At 44.6% G+C, this 19193-nt stretch overlaps 2 protein-coding genes and 1 long non-coding RNA gene across 3 annotated transcripts in view; 2 read left to right on the top strand and 1 right to left on the bottom strand.

The window, feature by feature from the left end:
• LOC135391201 (TBC1 domain family member 2B-like) overlaps window positions 1-19193 on the bottom strand; it is a 123305-nt gene that overhangs the window by 21022 nt on the left and 83090 nt on the right. The gene's annotated exons all lie outside the window — the stretch shown is intronic.
• LOC135391202 (uncharacterized) overlaps window positions 1-19193 on the top strand; it is a 95420-nt gene that overhangs the window by 17231 nt on the left and 58996 nt on the right. The gene's annotated exons all lie outside the window — the stretch shown is intronic.
• LOC135392756 (uncharacterized) lies at window positions 4859-6168 on the top strand. Its single transcript, XR_010422211.1, has 4 exons — window positions 4859-4935; window positions 5070-5202; window positions 5717-5794; window positions 5902-6168. It is a non-coding gene; the product is annotated as an uncharacterized LOC135392756 (long non-coding RNA).

The raw sequence follows: 19193 nt of genomic DNA, 5'->3' as shown, positions 1-19193 counted from the left end.
TACGCAAAGTCGATAGCGTACGATACTAAAACTTATTATTCATGGAAATCTGGGGAAAGGGGGGGGAACGGATATTACCGAGTTTACCCCTAAAACACAAGGCCCAAAACGTTAATAGTAAGCACTATGCAGTACTTTTGCACCGGACATGTTTCATGATATGGGAATCCATCACATACAGAATTATAGCCGCGTACAGGAAGGTCGTGGTCCTCATACGGCTGCATCTCCACAAGAGAGAATTTTAGTACCTCGTACGCTGTCGCCTTTGCGTACGTAAGGGATATAGCGTTGGCGGTTCTGCGCACTGCCTAACACCACCTAGATAGAGCAAGCCTGCTCACGCTTCGACGTGACGTAACAACTAAGAGTCAGCCAATCAAGATCGTGTTTTCAATGGCCGCAGCCAATCACGAACGTGCTTTCCGTAGTCGTAGCCATGGAGACGAACCGCCGTCGTCTGCGAGTAGCGAATGAACGTCTCCGTATACTAAATGGGAAAAACTTTAAAATAAAGCGCAAAACGGTCCCTTATCTTTCTCAAAAGCGTGTTGGGCTTTCTGTGTACAGATTTGGAGTCTGCAGGTTCAAAGTTAGGTGCAATTATTTGCGAGTTCTTGAATTCACAGAACTGCGAATCGCAGCAGTAGCAGACGAATTCTGACTTCATATGTCCACGTAGCGAAGGAGGGACAGGAGGCAATAAGCAGGAGTTCTTTATCTAGGTGGCGTTGCCACTGCGCGAAGCTCTCTTTCTGTCATGGGCGTGCGCAGAACTATCAACGCTATCCCTTACGCACGCAAAGGCGATAGCGTACAACGTACTAAAACTCTCTAATACACACACCTTTCGTACCTTGCAACAACACATCCAGAACAGGTCACGCGAAAAAGAAAAAGAACCAGCACCAAAAACAATGGGAATTCGTTTTTCCATTTCAAAGCCACGAGAGAGAACTGATAACCGGAGAAGTCCTTCCTCTGGCCATTATTCACACATGCGTCTAACTTTTCCTGCGATTTCCCCCCCCCCCTTTTTTTTCTTCTTCATTGCACTCCCGTAGGAGGGGCATATTGAGCACCCCTTTTTTCCCCTGCCAGTTTTAGTTTGGAACGTTCGCGAAAAAGCTCCGCTGACTGTTCCAACGGAGGACTTCGGAATAAAAAGCAAGAATACTATGAGAAACGAGCTCGCTCGCGGTGGCTGCGGAGGTGCGGCAGCATTTTAAATGGCGAAGTCGGCGGTTTTTCATCTTCGCTGCTATCACACTCACTTCCACTTTCTTCTTACATCGTTTTACCTTTTTCGGGGAGATGCCCGCGCGGTACTGGTTTTGCGAAATTGTATTCAATGCATTTCAGGCGATTGGATTTTGGTACTAAATGGAGTGGAAAGAGGGAGATACCTACGATGCGAGGAAGACGCCAGCTATACCGAGGAAGCTACCCTTTTAGAGGAAGCGCAATTTCTTCTTATACAGTTTTCTTTTTTCCTTTTTGCCATCTAGAAAGCGTGGCTTTCCTGATAATACTCTTGGTGTCTCGAAAAAGTCCTATATTTCGGCCGGGGATTCACTGACACGGAACTCTAGATTTTAACGTTTCCCGAAGCGATATTTTCCATTTATCGAACACTATATGCCATGTGTCCCGATGAAGATGAGCCTCCATTTCATGAACATCGGCATCGAACCGTTTGGTGTAATGCTTTCACTCAAACGGCATCGTATCAGAGAGACATTTTCAGATGCGTCTTCGACGAACTAACAATGTCATCCTTGCTCCAGCTTCGCAAGACGACGGCGATGGCCTGCTAGCGCTGCTGTTTATTTTGGTTCATATAAAGCGAGAAAAGTACAACCAAACAACAATAAAAACAAACAATGCCATCATCATCATCAACAACAACAGTACAAGAACAGAAGAAACGAAGTCACACCGGATCCAAAATCTCGACCAAAACTAGAACCGACTTATTCAACCACCACTCACATCTCACCAAGGAATTCACAAATCCCCCCAAAAAATGCGCACTGCAGCGGGTCGCGCCTTGGACCATGTTTAAACTAAACAAGAGGGAGAGTGCTGAAGGCGATCGGAATGCACCTGCGTTTGCGTGACGACAGAATCGCATCTTTCCTCCCTGAGGGGCCCCCTGTCCGGAGGAGCGCCCTCAGAAATGTCAGCAGAGACAATGGAGAAGACATGTCCCCCGACGTACAAGAGCGCAACTTGAGAGCCATTTTCGCAGGCACAATTTTTGTTCCTTATCCTCACCCTCTTTTGCTTTCGAAAGTGTGGAATGTTTGTTGCTCTCTCCAACAACAAACCTTTTTTTTTTTTTTTTCAAAGCCTTAGTCTCACCTGAAGCCATCGCAATTTTCTCGTATGTATACTGTAATTTTACATACCATGTAATCCCTTCAATTTCTTGCACGACATCTTCACGGATACATACACTATTCTCTACACTTCTTTTCCCACACTACACGGGCCTTTTGTCTGAAATGCTGTAGAGAAGCTTTGTGTACAAGAAGGACAACGGTAGGCGGTATGATGGAGTCACGTTTCATGACAGACCAAGCGACGCCATAACCACGTGATCACTGAGAGTTCAGAGCGATGCAGCCCGTAGAGTTGCACTGGGACTTTCTAACGAACCTTTTAGGCGATAGCACCATACAATTTATCCCGTCCCACGTGGCGTCCAAAGTGGAACCATGTGCATCTACAGGCATTACAAGATCAAGGTTTTGGAATATCGATAAGGCATTATACCTAGCCTCTTACCACCAGCACTTTTTTAAAAGTCGCCAAGCCGAGCTACTTTCCGGCGCAACACTTCTACCATGCGGAGAAGCCACCTTTCAACCCACATGTGCTAGCTATACACCGGAACTGAAGGAGCGGAGACTCGAAGCAGTTAATTTATAGTCAGCTATTCAGCGAAGGCGGTCGATACTTTGAGTCCACTTATAGGCCGAAGTACCTGAAGATGGGGCTCTTCCATCCCAATGGACATGAATGCCCTGGCCACGTGGGAGGTCTTGCCAGGCTTCGCTCGCGAGACGTGACAGCATCGATAGCCATCGAGTGAAGGCAGGCGGCGGAGAGTAGCAATACGGGGGCTCAAGCTGGCGCATAATGAATTGCTGCCATCTGGGGAATGGCAAAAAAGAAACAATAATATCGATCAAGGGGGTGCGTTGCTGCTGCCGCGTAGTCCCAATAGCCATAAAGAATGCGGGGATTTAAGCAACAGTGCCCGTGTTGTTATAGTCTGTTGTTTACAGATCATGTGCGGTGGTGTGCTCTCGGGTTGGAACGGTGACGCTTTGAGCCTTATGGCCGCGCTTCGCCGAGGAATATCGAGGACAGGAAAAGGCACAGTTCATGTGGAGTAATCCGTGCTAGATGTACTAGAGATAATAGTCCAGTGTGCGAAGATGATAAAGGTACTGGAAGTGATTAATTAAAACCACAAGTCACCACTCCAAGCGTGCTGGTCAGTGTAGAGTTAAGTCAATCTTTCCATGTCTTTTCTTAATTTCTATGGAGCCTTTATTCTTTCCGGTTTAATGCGGCATGTGGCCAATGTCAGTTTATACATTGGATTTCCCTCTCTCCCCTTCCCCACAACGCGCTTTGACAAAGAAACCGCCCTCCCCAAATCGAGGGTCTGGATCCGCCCCTGCATGTGGCCCTTTTCTGTGTTTGAGAACACTGGGGAACACATCCACATTGATTCACACGAATTGCCAAATTACCAGACGGTGTGCCCTTAATGCCCCTGTCATGTTCTAACAATTACTGATCAATATATCGCGATATATGCCCCAGATATGCTCTCTCTCTCGAAACCCTCCACTCCTTCAAGGCGTGTGTAAGTGAACGAGGGAAGTCGACGTCACTTCGCGCAGTCCCGATGTAAAGGCCAATCAGGCGTCTTGTGACGTAGCCGTGGCGCGGCCAAAGCGTATAGTAGCAGACGAATTTTGGGAGCCCAACGAGAGCTTACGGCGGCCTGTAGGACTGCTGCCGTCACACAGGAAGATCGAGCCGGGCAGGTGCTGCTGGTTTCTGCGGTCGTTTTTTGTAAATTTAATTGATTGACTATATACACAGAACAGTGAAAACATTGTGCGTGGTGGCTCATGATACTGCTTGGTGAATGACACACGGTTTCAAACCCTGTCAAAGAGACGCTAAAGTGCACAAATTCTCCTCGTGGAATGAAAGTTGCCGTTACTTTGCCAAAAATACAAAAGGAACGAGAGCCATCCGTTGTGTCGTTCGTGACTTGCGAGCGAAAGTGAACCGGAATCTACCTCTTTCGCTCTCATCTCCTTCTCAAGAAGCGCGACAATGCGGAGCGGCCTCCGATTGGTCTCCTCAAATGATCCCCGCGATCATTGGACAAATCGCTCACGGAGACCAATGAGAGCGCGCCTCGCATTTTCGGCATCCTCCAGAAAGACAGTGAGAGGGAAAGCGTAGATTCCAGGTTCCTTAGCTCATAAATAGGGTTTCGCGCTTTCCGTTTTTGTTTTACACTCTTAATCTAGTTCCCTCTAACGTTACTCTGATACGCACCTAACTTGTGAAATACAAGTTATTTGTGCTCGATGTAAAGGTTACAGCCCATTCAAAGGTTACATGCGGACGTGCGCTGCCCTCTTACAGGTTACATTGCGAGAGAAACAGTGGCGTTACCCCTAAGGACGGCGTTACGCTTTTGGAGAAGTTACCAGCGTTACTTATAAAAGCGAAGTGGTCCGCAGTTTCGCGAAAGTCGGCAGGTGGAGGTTGCACGTCAAGTTTCAGTTGGCAACAGCGTGTATCAGGAAAAAGCGGGAGAAGCGTTTCGCTTGCTGTGTGGTACCTCGCCGCTTCGACATCCGTTGCATTGGAAACAACGGAATTCAAAGTCACATAGTAAGTAACCTTCTGCATTTGCTATTACATTCCTGCGTAGTTCACTCTCATGTTAGTGCAATGTTGCATGGGCGAAGCTCGCAGGTGGATATATGATGTGACGGACGGACACAGACATTCGAAGTTTCACACAGGGACGTTGCACGGACGCCGGCTGTGATCGTGATGCATTTATTGGAGAAATGGATGAAAATGGACATGCAATGGAAGTAGCATGCTGTTATTGTCACCATGCACGAGCCAAGCATGCAGCACTGAGTGAAACAGGTTAGTAACACGAGGAACGCGCTTTATGCATGCGTTGAGCAAGTGATTGCGTTGCGTGAAACTTCTTGATACATTCGCTTTTAGTGATCCCAAAGACGCATCATAATTGCGACTGCTTCTTCCTCGTCCTGAATTAGACATTCGTTCTTTTCCTTCACTATTGTTTAAGTCGACTCCTAACCAGTTATTTTAACGGTCGCTTATGGTCTTTTTTTTTTCTTCTGTCATTGCACTGAAATGTCGGTTATCATCACTTGGTTGCCTGTGACTACATGATAGAATCCCGAAAAGGAGGATAAGCAAGCTGCGCGGTTCCACGTCAGACTTGTGTAACCGTTATCATTTGGCTCTTCGCAGGTTGTTTTGAACTTGAGACGTCATGAGCAAAGCATTTTTAACGTTACAATTGCATTCGGCGCAATAGCACAGAATGTGGTAGGACTAAAAGCACCCGATATATTATGGCCTTGCAATTTGTGCAGAATATTGTAGTAAAAAAGATTGTTCTTCGGAGGTAACCCATAGCGCAGCTCCACTGGTTCCAAATTTGATGGACACAGCCATGAGTTACCTGGCAGTATTGTGGCAGAGGGTAAGTGAATAGTGTGGGTAATGGTTCCTGCACTCGTAAACTGTGGGGATACGTGTAAAAATGAAATAATCAGCGCGCCCCCTTTTGACGTTGCGGTTTATATTTAGGTATCTTGTGCCACAGAAGTACATACGAACAGTCCAGCAGAAATACAGCAGCAGCCCAATCCCAGTCTATAACTCTGCAGAGGCTCAGAGAGATAGCAGCAAACCAGGTCCTTCCCACAACTCTCCGCAAGCTCGGGATTCGTCGCAAACCCAGCCAGCCAGCCATGTACGAACCTATATTTGCCAACATTGTAGATTGTCGACTAGGTATTTCCAGTGCTTTTGTGACCACGTTGTTCAGTGTGTTGGGTGTGGCTTTCTCCCTTCTTGCGATACTTGTGGAACAACGTTTGAAACCATCTAAAGATACATACATCATTTGAATTTTTGTATTTAGTTAAGCACACGAGTACAGGATGACATAACATGACAGGATGAGCCAGCCAACACAATGTATAGGTGAGCTACTTGAGCAGATGGAAAGAACAGATCAAAGTTCGAAGAATAATCTGAAAAAAAAAAAAGACTATTTATGCCATAACCCAGAGGGCCACCACATGTGCCCCAAGGTGGTTGTCGATTGCGTTGTAAGCAGCATAGAGGAATTGTTTCAGGAAATGGGTGTACAGATTGACACCACTTTGGTAAAATCAGATCAGGTTCGGAAGTTGCATTATGAGGAACCCCTGATTTTTTGTAACGTGCCTTAAGTGCAAAATGCGTTGGGGTTCTTCATCTCATTAAACTTTCATTTAGATAATTTTTCTACACGTCATGTGAAGATGACTACGAATTATCTATTTTGCTAAAGTCAAAAAGTGACTTGTCAACTCAGTTCCGTTATATGTACATTCAGTGCAAGGTGTTCTGCAGTTTAGTAATACTCATATTTCATATATGCCTTTTCTCTGCATGATCCTTCGGAGATATTTTGCTCCACTGAAGAAGAGACTTGTGAACTCGATTTTGACTTTCAGTGCAAAGTGTATTGCATCTTGAACTTTTAATATTACTCCTATTTAATATGTTACAATTCATTCTTTCAATGATCTTTCCATGTGTCATATGAAGATGATAAAGAATTTTACAGTATATTTTTCGAGTATTTTGCGTAGAATACTATGTAGTATGAACCGTTGATAATAAAGTAACGCTGTGTTTGCAAAGAAAAGCTTCATATTTTCGTTTAGCATTTCCTGCGTTTTATTGGGCAAGGTGTCCTTGAGAACGTGTCACAACCTTTTAGTTAATGAATTACTTTACATAGCGGCATGCAGTGAACGATATTTGGTTCCGTGAGGTTTTTGGAAACTCGTGACATGCGTTTAATTTGTTTTCAGTGGTTCCATTGTTACTCGTTTTTTTTTTTTTTTTGCAACTGAGCTCCACAGTTTTTTTTAGTATTGCGATTTTTTTTATTTTTCCAAAAAGATGCGCGTGTCGAGCTTACTCTGCTTCAGGTACAGGCAAATCGGCATCCGCGAGCGCATAGTTATGATTACCCAATACTGTTAGGACACATTTCTCTGTTGTGTGCTTCTTTATTAGGAGTTCGTGCAATGCTCTCAGGGACGCTTCACCCCGCCTTCCTGTGTAGATGGCTTTACTGAATAACTTCAAGATAAAGGTTACAAACCTAGCAACGCAGTGGGTGGGTATAGGTTATACTTTAACCTCTGTGTAAGAGTTACATGGGCAGCAACGTGGAAAGTGACTACAGGTTATGCTTTAACCTGTGTACAAGGGTTATTCAGAGTATAGGTAACATAGTTACCTCTAGAAATAGAGGTAAAAAGTTTGCAAGTTTTTACTTCTATTTATGGTTTACGGACTTTAGAGTGTAGGGCGGATTCGGTCTAGGTTTTTCGGTGTCTATTGATTTTCACGAAATCGGCGTTTTTTGGTGATTTTTCTGGAGTGTACATAGTTTACGCCGCGGTTATCGGCGAGTATAAATCGCAACGAAATTTCAAAACTGTGCGTCTCAGCGCAACGTTAAAACCAATAAGCAATACAAAATCAGCCCCTGTGAGACATAACAAAAGGAACACTTTATTGCTCCACAGCGAAGTGGTGGTACACAAACCGTGAAAGCAGAGCTGTTTTTTTCCTCGTTAAATTCGACGTGTACAGCTATTAATCCCCTAATCAGTGTTCTTATAAAAATTTTACCGGTGTATGCTTTCGGTGTTTTTCGGTTAAAACCGAATGGTGAAAAATACCGGTGTATATTTTTGGCGTTTTCCGGTTAAAACTGAAGACTCTGAAACCTACCATACATCCGATATAGCCGATGCAACGGATGAGTTCCGTTCCTTTTGTGTCAAGGTAACGCTATATCTTCCATTCCACGAGGATAAATGTTTGCCCCCCCCCCTTTAATCGACGCTTCCTTGCTCCGTTAACATCACCCACAGCTGTTTACCACGAAGGTACTTCGCCACACAAAGATGCTCTCCTTCCTTCCGCTTAACTAATCGAGCTGGCAACGTAGCAGGCAACCACACACACACACACACAATCTACAAATCCGAACGTACAAACCCAGGAAAACAACTAGCGCGAGAGACAGAAAGAAAAAAAATCCCCCGCAGCTACACGAACACCCGAGAGCAAAATTGATCGTATACGAACGTCCTCACTGCAGCTCTAATTGAAGTTGGAACCAAAACGCAAACACCGGATGGCAGAGAGATTGATTCCTCGATTATGAGAATCTCCCCGAAAAATATCTTCTCATCCTCCTCTTCTACGAGAAGAGAGAAATTGAAAATCGCACTCCCCGGCGGATATCGGTTTTTAATCGAGTGCATTTCCCTTTTTCTTCTCTCTTACTTCGTACTCGATATTTGCGATGCGCGCTGTCTTTCCGAGCGTTCCCGTCGAACAATGCCGGGCCTGGCAAGGTATTTTTTGTTTTATTTGGCTGTCATCACTATAACCGGGTCCTCCGGGGCGACGAAGAAAAGAAGGGCCCCTTTTACCAACGGTGCCTACTTTTCTGATGCAAATCGTCCTTCATTTGACGCGCAAGTGTAAATTGAATCTGAAGAGGGACGGCAGCTGTCGCGCCTTTTAAATTTGTTCGTTAATTCATTCGAGTTCAGATTGAACTGGAAGAAAATCGGACGCTGTGCGCGAACAAATCGTACTTGCTTTAAATTGCTCGAACTCGTTAAGTGCGCCTCTTCACTGTATTTGAGAAAGACGATCAAGAGCTCGAGCACAGTGTTGTTTGTTCTCACAAGCTCTTGCCTTTTTGTACAGACGCGACTGTACTTTGAGTGTTCCCATACAAGAAAAGTATTTTGGGTTGTGCAGCCCTCAATTGTACTTTACGCGCTAGTTTTCTTTTGAATATGTATACGTGTATGTAATGTAACAAAAAAAAAAAAAAAAAAAACGACGAGTCTGACGGCCGCAGAGGGGCGCGTGTATGGAATAAACATTGATAAATTAGATTGTGGACAACAGTAGCCGGTAAAGTAACGCAGGAAAGTCAAGGATAAACAGGGATAATTATTTATAATAAATAATAATGGTAGTTTTTTCCTCTCTACCTCACCTCATTAATGATAGGTAACGCTATATCCTCACTCATTTATGATGAGATTTTAATAAAACCTATTCTGCGATAATTCACGTGTGCATGTACGGGGCTTCTCAACAGCGAAGAGACGTCCACATAACAAGAAAATGGTTTGGAAGGCGGTGATCCGGTTCTATAGACACAAAATGCTGGGGGAAGGAAGAAGCCTACTATAGGCCATGTCACAAACATGACGGTCATGTTGAATGTCGCGATCTTGGATTCAACTGGAGCCTTCTAAGTGGGAAGCGTGCGTGTGCGACACACTAAACTGGCACAGAGTTTCACCAGAAAAACAATGGTGTGTTTCATGTTAACTCAGCTAACGTCTACCGCTCTCCTATTGAACCACGCATCGCGTATCCTCGTTAAACAGATGCTTTCGCATACTACCTACGCGCGCGCAAAAAAAAAAAAAAAAAAAAAAAAGAAAAGTGTGGTAGTCGGACGACCTCGCATGGGTGCCGCACGGAGCATCGTCCGAAACAATCGAACTACCATCATCAACAACGTCCGACTATCCGCCGACATCATGAATCGAACGCAAATCGAATCGTAGAACAAAGAAACAAAATGCAAGCCAGCTGTTGCAGGCTAGTTGTTGGTAACATGAGTCTGGGGAGTTAAATAAGAAACAAAGGACAAAGACAAACGGACCACACGAGACGATTTGCGTTTGCCCTTTGTTCATAAACTCCTCAGACTCGGGGGATAATGTCAAAACCAACTAATTAATCGCTCACGGTACACATTCTCCGCAAAACCTCGTTATCGTATCGTGCAATTTCTTGGCTCCTCATTCGAATAATCGGAATGGCTCTATTTGCATATGCGGTATGCACACTCCTCATCGGTGCTGGCTGAGTGCTCTGTCGTCCTGCTTTTGAAAGACCGCGTCGCACAATGAGCTACTGTAGCTGTTGTGTGCTGCCGCGAGACATGCCTACACACAAAGGAGGCGGAACTCAAGCACTCCCAAGGCAGCACGAATGTAAAGAGCCGGATGCATGCTGCCCTGAATAGCGCACGGCTGGTCTACAGACGAGCAAATCGTCGGCGCAGATTGGAATCCTTGGGTCTCGTTTGTGAAGGGAACAAAGGAACAAGTGCCGTACCGATTGCTCCCCGAGGGTGTGTACTGCTCAAATGTTGTAGATGCGAGGTGAACAGTTCAATGGCAACGTTTGATGTGCTGTACGTCGCTGTCATACTGGCGATGATGTCGTGGATGACTGATGGTATATAGGATGGTATATAGGGTAGCGTGCGCTGATCATTTTAATCGAATGTATACGCGACGAAGTATACTACCCAGCCACAACGACAACGGTCCAGGTATTTTTGTTTTGTTTGGCTGCCATCGCTATAACCGGGTTCTCCGGAGCGACGAAGGAAAAAATGACCTCCTCTTAGCAACTTTTTCTACCAGGACCGCTTCTTTCCTCCACTCATTGGAGTCGAGGATCGGTTACGAATACGGCCGTACGGCAAGCTTCCAGAAGCATCAAACCGTCAAATCCTTCACGAGCAGTATGCAGCATCCGCAACTGTGTCACAACAGAGATTCCATTTTCAGTGCCCCCTTGGTGCACCACAGCAGACAAGTTCGACTGTGGTCGGTGCTGTTCCGCGCCCAACACACGTGACCTCCTACTGTCGTGCCTGGCACAGCCTTCTGCTGCCAGAGCGTCTCCGGTAGACGATTCTGTAACAGGCCCGCTTACTAATCCCAAAATTGCAAAATTTTGACTAAGGTCACGTCGTGGGAGGCAGACAAAGGGTCCGACCGTTCCGGACTGGAAAAGCCCTCAACTTTCGAGAAGCTGCAATTCGAACAAACGCATCACGTTCGAGTCTCGGCAGCCGCAGTGAAACACGTTCCCCTTGTTTAACGTCTCTCTGCCTGCGAAACGCAACAAACGCGAACACAAAAACATATCCATTCATTTCCCCTAATGGAGCTTACAACTAACACAGCGTTCTACTCGACAAATCCGTTCCCTCCAACAAGATCCACTTAGAGAAGTCGTCCAAGCGGGACGCATATGCATCCGCACGCGGAGCAATCCAGCTTAAAACGATGATCACAGACAGACACACAGGACGCAAAAGAAATACGCACACACTTTGCTTCTCGTTCCTCGTATCCAATTCCGAGAAGAAGATCCCCCCAAGGAACAGCGATCCGTTCTCAACAGTACGCGTTATATTCAGAGATAAAGTCCCCCCCCCCCCCCCCCCCGTTTTCACGAAGTGCTCAGAGAAACAAGATTTTCTGCTCATAACATCGCAAAAATTCTCGGTATATAAAGGCGTCACCCAATAATGAGAGTTGGACAACGTATCGTCTCCGGTTGTTTCCCTTCTTTCCCTTTCCCTTACGCTCTCGTATGCTGCGCGGCAGCCAAATCGGATAACGGAACGCGTGTCCAGCACGCGAGGAATTTTTGTCTTGCTCCGAGCATGCAATATTGAGGGTGCATTAAGCATGCACGTTCGGAGTCCGAGCCGCGTATGCGCGCAGTATTCGTGTCTGGGGCCCGGGCATAAATATTTCATGGCCGACCGTTACAACGGTCTAGCCATGTTTGTCAAGTTTTTTTTAGGGCTCATTTTCTCCGCGAATGGAATGTTAGTGCGCGGCTTTGGGATGAAGTATGCACGAATGGGTGCAGGAAAGCGGAAACCGCCCGCATTACATTTACAGACCATTACGACGGAGTGCAATGTGATACGTTCCAGTCTTAATACAAGCCTTTGGCTGTCGCCCTGGGCTATATGCAAACAGTTTTCATAGAAAGGGTCGCCCCGCAACGTAACTTTGGTGTTGAATCTCTCGGAGTTCCACCAACGTCTGAATTAGGTTGTTTTGGTAGTTTGAGGCTTTTGAATTGTTTTGTGTCTGTCTCAAGCTTCCTGAACTGTTGCAGTAGCAACGTAAAAAAAAAAAAAAAAAAGGTGTTCGCAATTGTGAAATATGCGATAAACGGCATTTATCTGTGGGGAATTTCACGTGCTGCAAGTACTTGTATCGAATTTTAATTGAAATAAATTTAATTTTTTGAATTTAGTTACGAAACTAGCCAAGCCAACGCAACGTCTATTGGCTGCGGGACAGAAAGCGCATTTCAATGTACCCCCATTCCCTTACAAGACGGTTTTTGCATTTGAATATTCTACTCAGCTATTACCTTTCTAGTGAGGAATGTATATTTTTGTAATGGGGAATAGGGTAAAGTCGACATGCGCTTAAAAAAAGGAAAAAGAGAAACAAACAAAGAAAGGTTCCGGTAACTTGGAAAATGCGAAGTTAGAATTTTGCGTATTTAGAATTTGATAAAATTCGAATAGCTACATAATTTCTGTGTTCACACCATCTGAGCTGTTCGACGCATTCCAAAGACACTGTTTACGATCTGTCACTGCATTTTCACATTCAAGGTGTTAATTCCTTCTCGTGCAAGAACTATCATAACATCGTCGGTGCCTTGCGCGATCTAGTTAGTGTCCTATCGTGCTGTTATCTACGTACACAGGCGTATACTGTTAACACCATTCGCTAATCACATGTAAGTAATTAATTAATGTAATTAAATTACTTTTCAGAAGCAACTGAATTGCAATTACAACTACATGCACATAAAAGTAATAAGGATAACAGTTGCAATTGTCCAGTCGTAATCGTAACTTTTACAATTACAGTTATCCTAAAAAGTAATACACAGCTACAACGAGTTACAGCCATAATTTTGATCTAGTATAAGTTTATTCCCTGAGGAACGCGGTACAAATATGGAAATTTATTGAAGGGACAAATGAAATGCGTGGCGGGGTACGACGACTAGAAATCGTTAACTGAAACACAATTACATGCCTGCACTGAAGTTGCAAAAGCATCACAGCAATTAGGCGAAAGCCTTAAAAATGCCACAGCAAAACGGGGAGAAAGGGCCTTTCCGCATGCATAAGGTAAGTGCAAAAAGTAACGCCCGGTGCGTTACAATTATGCAAAAACTAATTAGGCTACACCTAAATGACATCGAAAGTAATCCTGGAAGTAGTTACTAATAATGAATAGTTAATCACAGAAATTGGGTTCTACTGGTAGAGTAATTGGGTAATTACTTTACCGGTCTGCTAATAACACGAACACCCCAGCATCGTGACCTCTTCACTTACACACCCACACGATGAAAAGTTCACAAAGAAAAGAAAACAATGTACGAATCCTGCCCATTCAACTTCAGTCTCGTTATAGCTCGACGAAGAACGACACCGACGGCGTTATCATTAGCTACGGGTCTTCATCAATAACCGTAGATCGTTGCCCTCTAAGCGTACGCGTTCATTATGCAGCTGCCTAATTCGAAAAACGCTTTCTCCATTCATGGCAGTTTGGAACCAGTCCAAAAACATTCAGCCTTTTTACGAAACGCTTCCAAAAGTGTGTGCTTCCCCTCTTTCAATAATATACGTGTCGCCGTCGTTTTCTTTAGCGGAAAAAGAGGGCGCTATTTGGGGTCTCACAAATGTTTCCAGCCGTGATAAAAAAAAGAAAAGTTCTAACGGGTCTATTCCTCGTCACAGAGAGATGGCTCTATAAAAAAAAAAGGGGAGGGGACGACATTTTCTGACCGACACGCAAAAGAAGAGCAAAATTTCTGAAGCTATGAAAGTTTCTTTGCTATAGGCCCTTTCAGTTCTAATGGCGGGGTATACAAACCTAGCGATGGTGGGGGGGGGGGGGGGGGGTTCGAGTCACAGCGAACAAGCCACGCGTTGAATGTGGACACAAAGAAAAAGAATTGCAGGAAGTGTAGAACGGCCACGCGGACAGCAATCCCCCAAACTTTACGAGAAAAAGGTAATGCGGAGTTGAGGCTATAAAACCCGTTAGGAAACAGATAAAAAGTGGAACACTTTCATGTCCGTTTCGCCCTGACGAACCGCACGTTTGTGACGGCACTTGTCTGAGGAAGAGCTTTCGTTTTGCCCCAGTATATTTATTCTTCCTTATATTATACCGTATAGTCGGGCTGTCACAGTCCCTTCCTAACTTTACAGCCTACATTCTCATTTTCTTCTTGCTTGCTGGTACGTTTTTATCCCCGTAGAGTAAGCACAGCCGAAATTTCGGCAGCAAGAAAGTTTAAATCGTTTGCGACAAGCTTCGAAGGCATGTCTTTGGTCCTCTCTGACAGTCTCACAAACCGCTTCCGCTTTACGCTCTAAAAACAGAGCTTCTCCGCATAGCACGCTCCTAGCCAACCATCATCCCGAATGACAACTTCCTATCCCTTAATTTGGTGAAAACGCGGGGGGGGGGGGGGTACGCAATTTTGTGGCAATTATGAACTGCATAGTGCCACATAAATGGCGTACGCCCCCTTGTTTTCAGCAAAGGGCAGGAACGATGCCACTCGGAATGATGGCTGGCTAGGAGTGTCCTATGTATGTGGTGAGGTTCATTTTTTAAAGTGTAGAGCGTACTGTGCATTACGCGTGCACATTGTTTCGTATCAATCTTGTGAACAGAAATAGTGTAAAATAAAAGAACCAGAACCAGCGGTACTGCGCAACTGAAGTTGGCTTCCCCGCAGAGCTCTCGTGCATTACAGTGAAAGCGTAGTTTGGCATGGTACTGAACGCTTAATGAAGTGCTAATGCACTACACTATGCGGAGGAGCAATGAATGATGCAATGCCATTACATTTTGGGCTGGTAATGCGTATATAACGACATTACCCACTACTTGGGTTGAAAATTCAGGCATTGTTTAAGGCCAGCAGTCACGCATTGTATCTGGTAAAATGTAATGACAAAGTAATACCATTTGATGAAAGTAACGGCATTAGCAGTGCATTACTAAGCCTGAAAAAAAAAGCAACGATTAATGGTTTTAGGTTGTTCATGTTCTTTAGATATATGGGCAGAGCCCGTTTAGGTTGGCATTTGAAAAATAAAAGTTGGAATTGAATTGAGCGATAATGCATTACAAAATAAAAGTAATTCTTCCACCTCTGTCTCGAACCCGTGAAGCTGGTAACTCTTCATAGTCTAATACTTTGAACAAAACGTTCCTTAATGTTTTGCTACCTAGTTATAGCGTAAAAAAAAGACACTTTTCACTGATATGCCCCTTCACGAAAGGGAGCAAGAAATCAATCAAACAAATAGCAGCGGGACGGTAGATCCATTACTATACTCCTATACGCCAGTAACGGCTTCCACTGCTTCTGCTATCGCTTTGGCAAGCGTAAGTGAGGCAACCTTTCATCCAAAGTAAAACTTAGGCCTGCAAAAGATCGAGGATCGAAATTGGGTTACCTACCCGCTTCCCTCTCACTCTCTCCCTCTTTCCTTTTATTCTTTATACTCCACTTTTTCTTAGCTTCTTTCCATGGCGCCGGTGGAATCGTCCAAGTGGGTTTTGCTGTTTTAGAAACGTTACGTTACTTAGCAAACACAGTTTTTTTTTTTTCCTTCATCCGGTTCCGACCTTCCTCCCCCGTATTTCTTTTATCGAATTTCAAAGACGAGATTGACCTGAGCAAAAACCGATATATCTCTCAGTTTTGCGACTTCTTTTTGTTGCAGCAGCGAAGGAGATAACCTGCGTTAAACGTAAAAAGCGGTTGCGCTGTATAGGGACGCGTGAAATACTGGAAGTACGGCATATAGAGACGCTTGCAATATCTACGTATGTTCATATTATGATGAGGAGATGCAGACAGAAGAGCGTACTGCGAAAACCGTTGCCTTGAGGCGCCTTTAAGGGTTGCGTGTGATACTTGAATGCTCATCAGACATCAGCAAGTCGCACCATGTAGGGTCGCTCCACGCACGCTCTAAACGCCTGAACGGGTACAGTTTTTTTATTTTTTTGTTACATGCACCAGATTTTTTTTTAAAACGATGAGAATAGCATATATGTCGTTTTTGCAGTTGAGTTTTCGGCCAGGCGGACATCTTCTAGAACAAGAGGATGCCAGTACTAGATGATTAATTATGTAAAATTCATTACTTAATCCTTTAATTAAGGGATATCGCGCAAAAGTGAGACAGCAGAATATGGAAGACAATATTCGTTGAAAGTCATTCTGTTATATAAAAATCCTGAAACGGGAATGTGTTTTGAAATATTCATCGCCGAAACCAAAACCGCGCCCCTCAGGAGTCATGTACAGCTCCCGTCAACCTTAATAATAACACTCGAAAAAAATCAGTCTCATTTTCGAGCGCGATAGCAGCCACCCTGGGGGCACTGGGGGAATGTTAAGTGAACAAAATCCTTGTCTTAAACTAACACAATAATTTTGTTCTATCAACATTTCCTTATGGCCCCAAAGGATGCAGTAATCGCGTTCGGAAACGATACCAAATTTTTTCCAGGGTTATTATTAAGGTTGACCAGAGCTGTACCTTCAGCGTTGTTGGCATATCTGGGCCGGAAAGCGGTAGATCAGCCCCTACTCTAATGATCTCCATCGCCGCACATCACGTGGCCCTGACGTAATGGTTCTGAAGTGGAGTGAAGTCTTTCTAAACTGTATACAAGGCTTAAGTCTTTGCCTTAACGTCTAGCTCCGTTAGATTCAGCATGCAAAGAACATGCCAGATGAACTTTTAAGGGTCCGAAATATCTAAAAAAAAAATATAAAAAAAAATAAAAAGCATGGTGACACGAGCCTACAGATTAATTTAACAATATAGTTATACATGTTACCGCGTCCGTTACCTTATTAGTTAGTACACCTTATATTTAGCCTATACCATACTATTTCTATTAACCAATAACAGGATGTCCTAATACACCTTACATCTATAAGAAAATATTCGGTTTCTTTTTATTTTCATATCAGAATCCTCCGAAGGGTGGAACTCCTGTAACCGACACACACAAAACAATATATCGATCATACACGTGTCATTATAAACATCCATGTCGTGTATACAGCCATACTTATGGAGGCTGAAAAGCCGCCTTACCAGCCTTCGCGCGCACCCACACAGTGAAGAGCTGGTCCTATCACCTGCTCGTCTATACCGCACGCATCGCACATAAAGCAAGCGCGTTCACTTTGAAATGGGAAAGGATCCCTCCTTTTATGAGACGTCAAAAAAAGAGGGTGGAAATGCTGATATGAGGTTTATACCGAGGCCCAGATGGAGGCGAACGCATGGCTGAAGCTGAACGATGCGTTCGGTTGCGGTTCTGCCTCCCTTTTTCCGGTTTCTGTTACTCGCACGAGTGATTCCTTTGCACCGCGCGGGAAGTTCAGTCCTCCGTTTTCAAGACGTCTCTGATGTCGGTTGCGAACTGCTAGTCATAAAAGAGTTCGTACGTTGTTTAGCAGGGATGCTGGTGGGTTTCGAATAAATGCGAGACACGTTTATTAATATAAGGGGGAAAATATAGCAAATTTAGTCGTTTTGGGGGGACCGTATGTACGGAAGTTTTGCGGTGTTTAGGGGGATTATTTGCAATGTTTGCTGAGCGGCGGAGTAAATTGCAGGGTTAAGGGGACTAAAATGCGGAGCACGTGCAACGTAGCAGCTGTATAGCTATAATCGCTCCTCAATTTAGTATTCATCTTTTCTTTGAGTGCGGTGTTAAGTGTTCAAGTATATTTTTGCTCTGCGCGCCAACGTGCTTTAAATAACACTGAGGTGAATAATGCTTATGCAACAGAAGCACAGTCAACCTAACAAAACCTTGCACTCTTGCGGCAACTTTTAAAGGAAACCGTTCAGGAAATATTATGCGTGGGCATGGGCTATGTCTAGGATTCCGCGTTTTCGGTTTTAACTGAAAAAGACCGAAAAAACATACGCCGGGTAAATTTTCCCTCATTCGCTTTTAATCGAAAAACACCGAATACAGAGGGACATTCCAGGAACGGTGACAGAGATCAATTGCTGCACATGCCCAGCAAGTTGTTGATGCAGATCAGAAAACGATACAGCAGTAAGACTGTTGCGAAAAATGTCCGTTTACGTCTGCGTTAGCCGTAAAACGCCACAGCGGCGAAAAGCGCCATGTGGAATGAGCGTTGTGCGGAAATTACACTGTGATTTCTATTCGCCGATAACTGTCGGGTAAACCATGTACAGGCCAGGAAAAACATCGAAAGACGCCGATTTCGTGAAAATCAATAAATACTGGAAAAGATACGCTGAATCCGCCCCCCCCCCAAAAAAAAAAACCTAAAATGCGCAACCCTAGCTATGTCGTCCTATATCACCGTCCTAACGCCATATACTTATGGAGTGACTTTTCCGGGTTAAACCCGATTCCGCCCGGTTATTCCCTCCCCACCCCGAACTGACCTCCACCGATTCGGGTTAAACCCGATTTCTCCCCGAATTCCAGTCACTATCAAGTGACGTTTCCACTGAAGACGAACAAAGGTCGCCACGTGTAACAAAGAATATGGGTCACTTACGTTCCCAGCAATACACCCGTGTGTGTCAACACTCTCTATGCCTTCGGAGATTACCGGTGGAAGGTCACGATCACGAAGAAAAAAACAACAACAAAAAACAAAAAGGAGAGATTAGGAAAGGACTTAATAGACAAGAGGAGAAACAAGAACACCCGATAACACCCGGAAGGCACAATTATCGCCCGATTTCTCCCCGAATTACAGATTTAAAAATAGCGCCCGATTTTTACCCCCCGAATCTGAGAAGGGCATTTAATCCGAAAAAGTCACTCCCTACATATACTCCTAATGATATACTCCTACCACAAAGAAACAGC

This window comes from Ornithodoros turicata, chromosome 4 (genome assembly GCF_037126465.1).
Source record: "Ornithodoros turicata isolate Travis chromosome 4, ASM3712646v1, whole genome shotgun sequence".
In the NCBI taxonomy this organism is placed as follows: domain Eukaryota; kingdom Metazoa; phylum Arthropoda; class Arachnida; order Ixodida; family Argasidae; genus Ornithodoros; species Ornithodoros turicata.
This window is presented reverse-complemented; position numbering and strand designations above follow the sequence as displayed.